Here is a 6,488-nt window from a genome sequence, read left to right as displayed (position 1 = left end):
ATTCAATAGCACCCAATCATTTAGGATCAACACAATGGGAATCTAGAGCTTACATCGTACTTTCGACATTAGTTATCGACATCCATATTCGATGATCGCGCAGCACCACTTTCAGAGTCTCATCATGTGTGAGTCTTTTATAAAATGTCAACAGTGCTTGTAGGTCAAATCAGAGTCCTCAGGTGAGCCATGCTCTATATCCCTGTAGCGAGTGATCGACATCTCAACAGTCTGTACCATTACAATCTCGCGAAAATCACAACAACGAATAAAATAACGGAACCCTCCCCCCCTCCTCCATCCCACTCAACTCCTGCCCACCCCCACCCCCCCAGGCATGTCGCTCAATCATTCATGTCTCTATGGAGAATATTATCCAGTCATGCAAGGCATCAGGCGCCACAATTCCAGTAGGAAGGGATCTAAAAAGGGGTAAACCCCTAAGCAATATATCCTTTCAGTCACCCAGGCTATGCGCACAGATAGAGCAGCTTTTCTTCCCCCACCTACAGTTCTACTCATTCGAGGAGTGGTTCGGTATCATCAGTCGGTTGCTTGAGCAACTCTACTAACGCCACCCATGCTCTCGCCACTTCCAGTATTTTTTCATTACCAGTTCTTAGGGCCATTTGCAGTCTAAAATTCCCTTCACACTCTGCCCATTTTATAAGCTCCCGTAGCCACCTCAAGGCTCTAGGGGCACTGTTCGCCTTCCAGTGGCTAGTAATTTCTCGTTTAGCCAGGACCAACACCAGGTCTATGAATTTGCTAGTAATCTTGTTCCGGGCGGTGTGAGGAAACCAGTGTAGTAGGCAATACCCCGGGGTCAGTGTTATGTCGCATTCCGTTATGTCACCTAATCTAGTCGATACCTCCCTCCAGAACCCCTCTAGCAATGGCCAATCCCGGGACATATGTAAAAATTCAGCATTTTCTAAGTTACAGCGCGGGCAGGCTGATTGGGCCCCAAAATACTCATTAATCTTGTGCGGGGTGAGAGATGCTCTGTGGAGGACAAAAAAATGGATTAACTGGAAACGCGCATTCCTGGAACTTTTCCACGCTCTTTCTACCAGTGCCTCCCACGGCTTCTCATCTATGGGCATGCCGAGGTCTGTCTCCCATTTAAGACGCAGGCTTTCCAAGGGACTTCTTATCTCCTGGGTGATCCGTCTATAAAGGCAAGTGACTGCCTTGATCTTCCCGGCCGCCGATACTACATATTGGCAAGGTAGAGAGATCGGCGTTCTACCATCCCCTTCTTCCAATGCTTGCGGATAGCTGCCGTCAAAGCAGCATGTAAAAGAAAGTCCCTCCTGGGAAGTTCGTAACGCTCTAATAAATCATTAAAGGGTAACAGGGTATTATCCTTGTAGAGGTCTCCAATAGTGGAAATTCCCGCCTCTTCCTAAGCCCGTAACCCCTGCCAGTCTCCACCATCGGGTAGGGCCTCGCAGACCAACGGCGGAATCTCAGGCGCATATAGGGGTCCCTGCCGGGCTCTTCTACTAGCCCGGTTCCAGCATTGGCGGAGCGCCCATAGGTCCCCCGGGGCTTCTCTTTTGTTCAACGGGAGCTGCAGCAGCACGCGGGAGAGCTGTCTCAGATCCGGATCTGTACTCCCATTGCCCTCCTCATTGTGAAGCCTCCCCGCCATCCACTTCGTGAACCACTGTAGTTGGGTGCGTGATAATAGGCTTCCAAGTCTGGCACTGCAAAGCCCCCCTCCCTTCTAGGTCTCATCATGGTGGTGAGCGCTACCCTACGTCTCCCAGAGTCCCATAAAAATCCTGTAATCATAGTGTTAAGTTGAGTAAAGAATTTTTGCGGGACCCATAGTTGTAGCGAGGCAAAATAATAGAGCAATCGCGGCAGCGTGACCATCTTTAGCAGTGCCACCCGTCCTGCCACTGATAGCTGAAGAGCCCCCCAAAATTCAAAGTTACTCCTGGTGGCTCGTATCGCTTGTCCGACATTACCCTCTAACAGATCGGCGGCTGCGTGATACATGCAAACTCCCAGATAAGTCAGACATCTACTTTCCCATACTACATCTAACGCGTCCGATGGTTCATTCCTTCCACTTAAAGCAGGGAAAAGGCACATCTTGTTCCAGTTGACCTTGAGGCCCGCCACTCTTCCCAGCCTGTTCAGTAGGTCTCTGGCCCCCCCGCAGATCGTCTGCAGAGCTGGCGAGGAACATTAGAAGATCATCTGCATATAATGCAATAAATTGGGGTTGACCCTTCACGTCCAGTCCCCGATAGTACCGTCCCAACCTCGCATTGACGGCCAGAGGCTCCACCACCAACGCGAACAAGAGGGGAGACAGCGGACACCCCTGTCTCGTGCCTCTGCCTACATCGCAGGCCTCTGATATCAGACCTCCCGTGCGAACTCTGGCAGTGGAGCTCTTATACAGTATTGCTGTCCAGGTTACGAATCCCTCTCCTAGCCCAAAGGCCCTCAAGACTCTAAAAAGATATGGCCATTCGAGACTGTCAAAGGCCTTCTCAATGTCAATCGGTAAGATACACGTCTCATCTTTAGCATAGGTGGGCGCGTCCAGCAGTCTAAGCAGTCGCCGTATATTCATGGCCTTGTTCCGGGACGGAATAAAACCCGCCTGATCCATGTGTACAAGTGTCGTCATATGGGTCATCAGGCGGCTAGCCTAGATGCGGCTTAACATTTTATAATCTAGATTGAGCATGGCTAGGGGTCGGTATGCAGTGCGACCCAGGCTGGTTTATCCGGTTTTAGGAGCAGTATAATATCCGCCTCCCTCGTCGACACAGGCACACCTCCATCCCGCTTCGATCTATTGTAAAGGGCCATCAAGCGTGGACCCAGAGCGTCCACATATGTGGAGTAAAACTCAACCAGGAGTCCATCCGTACCAGCAGTTTTGCTTCTGGCCATGTGTTTTATGGCCCCCCTGATCTCACCTAGTTCTATATCACGGCCTAGGGTCTCCGCTGCGTCCACATCAATTTGAGGCAGTTCGATATCATCTAAAAATCATTCCCCTTCTAATACCCCTGGGTTTAGTTGACTCTGATATAGGGTAGTATAGTATTCCAAAAACTGGGCATTTATATCCTGTTGTCCATAATGACTCATGCCATCCCTCCCCCGTAGTTCTAGGATCATTGTCCCACTACGTGCCGGATTGGCCAGCCAAGCCAGCAATGCCCCAGACTTGTCTCTCTCGGCATGGGCCCGTGTCGCATAAGCCCTGTGGTCGAAACATCTCAACCGTTCCACCTGTACCGCTAGCGTTTCCCTGGCCTCTAGTAGATCTGCTTGCCTGTCCGCTCTCTCCGGCCTATCCCTTTCTGCGCCTCGGAGCCGTTGTTCCACTTTCTGCACATCCCCCAGGAGGACCCTCCGTACTCCCACTGCCTCGCCAATACATCGACCCCTAATGACAACTTTGAAAGCATCCCATTCAGTGAGAGGAATGGTAGCCGTGTTTGTATTATTCAGGAAATAATCCTCTATAGCTGTGCCTATCGTAGTGCGAAATACCTGGTCCTCTAACATCTCCAGACGAAGTCGCCTACTAGGGATTGTAGGCCTAGTCCGCACCTAGTTCAAGGATACCAGTTGGGGATTGTGATCAGATATTGTCCTAGCTAAGTACTCACTCAAGATGATTCCCACATGTACGTCCGGGGAGCAGAGAATGTAGTCCAAACGAACATGCAGCTCGTGTAGAGCAGAAAAATAAGAGTAGTCCCTCTCCATCGGATGTTGGGCTCTCCAAGTGTCAGTCAACCCCCAATGTTGTTGCCAATCCCGCCGAGCCTCTGCAACTCTGTGTGTAGGAGCGTCAGGGAGTGATGGGTGGCAACTGTCCAGATTGACATCAACAATGCTATTGAAGTCCCCTCCCAGGAGTACCGATCCAGTCAGTACCTGCGCTAGTGTCTGTGAAAGCTGAGCCAAGAATGCGGGTTGATCAACATTAGGGGCATATATACTCCCTATGGTTATATCTCGGCCATCCAAGCGCCCCAATACCACTACAAACCTGCCCTCCGGATCTATAATTTTCTTACACATTGACAGGGGAGTCCCGCCCGCACCCATATTAGGGTTCCTCTGGCAAAAGCTGAATACGTAGTGTGAAACACCTGCCCTCTCCAGCGGCGCTGCAGTGCTGCCCCTTCCTTCTGCGTTAGATGGGTTTCTTGCAATATTGCAATTTGCACCCCTCTTCTGACCAGATAAGCATGGATTTTATGCCGTCGGCTCATGGTGTGCATCTCCCTAACATTCCAGGTTATGCATTTAATACCTACTGTGGGACCCATAGTACAATCCCCAACCTCTCTCGGTGTACCTCTCCTATAGCGACATGCCTGGCCCCAAACCAATCCCCCCCCACCATAAAAACATCCCAACTCCCGTTCCACAGGACAGGCGTACACAAACAAGTCCCCATCCAAACTAAGGCACTCAAACAGTAAATCATGGAAGTGGCAAGACGTGTACCGATTCCACTGGACCCAGAACTCCCCCAGATCCCCCCCTCCACAGACATAGAACACGCGGTAAGCCCCAATAGCACAGATGTCCCCTCCGGCAGTCCTCAAACTGAGCATCTAATATCAAGGGCCAGCATTCATCAACAGGCAATCCCTTTCACATACGACCTGTTGTCCGATCAGCCGAACATGCCATCTGCTGTTTTTGGAGTTCAGTATCTGAGGGCCCCATGCACACTACTTGATCTCGAACTCTCAGATCTGTCCAGTTCAGGGTCTGTGGTATTGCTGGACGGGCTTGCATCCCCATGACTAATCTCCGCCACTGCCTGCATCGCTCTGTCACGTTCTTGACGCCGCCCAGCAGGCGAGGGGGCCCTCCGAGGGGGCGAAGAAGTGGTTGACTTTCGTCAGGGCGAATCCAAATGTGGAGAGCGTGGTCCAATGCTACGTCGTGTTTCTAGTCAGTACCAAGCTTCATGCGGAGTAAGAAAAAAATGCGTCTCCGCATCCACAGTCACTCGAAGGCGAGCTGGGAACAACATGGCATAGGGGAGCTGTAGCTGGTGCAACATTCGCTTAACAGCCAGGAAGGAAGATCTCTGCCGTTGTACCTCCCTAGTGTAATCCGGGAAGATCATCACCCTGCTGTTTCCAATCTGTAGGGACTGTTTCTCGCGGGCTCGCTGTAGGAGGAAATCTCGAGCTCGATAATGAAGCAACCGCACCACCAGCGGGCAGGGCGGGGCACCAGGCTTAGGCGGCCGGGCCGGGACTCTGTGGGCACGCTCTAGGGCATAGAAGGGGGAGAGACTCTCCGGGGCCACCTCTGTTCTTAACCAAGATTCCAAGTACTGGACAGCATCAGCCCCCTCTTCACATTCTGGAACCCCTACTATGCGCAGATTATTTCTTCGTGAGCGCCCCTCACTGTCCTCAGCCCTCACTTACAACACTTTAATCATGGTTTCCACCGCTTTCAGGGCACACTGTAGGGTGACGACCGCTTCCGGGATGTCCTTCATGGTATTCTCATTGGTAGTCACTCTCTCCTTAAGTTTGCGGTGGTCGTCCTTTAACAGGTTGAGATCCGTCCCTATGGCATCAATCTTCGTCTCCAGCGCTTCTCTCGAGGAGGTGATGGCCTGCATGATGTCGGCCAGGGTAGGGTCCCCAGGTGTTCTCTCTGCCCGCCCTCCAGGCGCACTCTCTTCTTCGTCCATGTGCTGCTCCAGTTCGTCCACCCGCAGGATCTCACACCCTTTTTGCTGGACACTCTTTCCATCGTGCAGCCTGCTGCAAGAGGTAGCGGGATGGCGCAGAAGTCACGTAGGCCCCAAATCCCCGAGCCAAAGTATAGTTGGGCGCCCTTTAATGGATGCAATAACCACTGCTTTCACGCTCCCGTTGATGCCCCCCAGAAGTCGCAATCGCACCTCCGCACAGATGTCGGCGGAGAAGTCCCCCGCACAAGAACCGGAGGAATATCGTTTGTGCGTAAGGCCTTTAGGCAGTTACCTCAGGTCCCGCAGTCATCCAGCAGTTCCGTGGCGTTAGCCCAGTGAACAACGTACCACTCGATCGCCTCCCTCCAACACAGCCTCGTTCCAGCGCTGCCTGACTTGATATGAGTCCTGAGCGAGGACCAGGCCACCCAGCCCAACAGTCCACAACCTCCAATGTGTTGCTCAACTGGTGCCCTCTGATGGTCCAATGCACCCCACGGCCTCTCCGGACTTCAGGTTGTCCCTACGCCACAGTCAACCTCCCACTCAAGCGGGGAGCGCTGCGTCTCTCCCAGGGCCTCTCACCTGCACGAGTAAGTACTGGGCTCCATGTGTCTCGCCGCACTCGTCTCTTTGCAGGACCGCGCTCCCACTGGTCTCCCTCAGACATGCTTGGCGGGGCTCCCAGCCGGGCTCCGATCCCCCGCCGTCTGTGAGACAGTCCATGTCAGTACCTTAGGGGTGACTGACATGTAGTAAAAGGGGGGGT

Source organism: Triturus cristatus, chromosome 9 (assembly GCF_964204655.1).
Source record: "Triturus cristatus chromosome 9, aTriCri1.1, whole genome shotgun sequence".
Classification (NCBI taxonomy): Eukaryota; Metazoa; Chordata; class Amphibia; order Caudata; family Salamandridae; genus Triturus; species Triturus cristatus.
The sequence above is the reverse complement of the archived record's forward strand: the minus strand, read 5'-3'. Positions refer to the sequence as shown.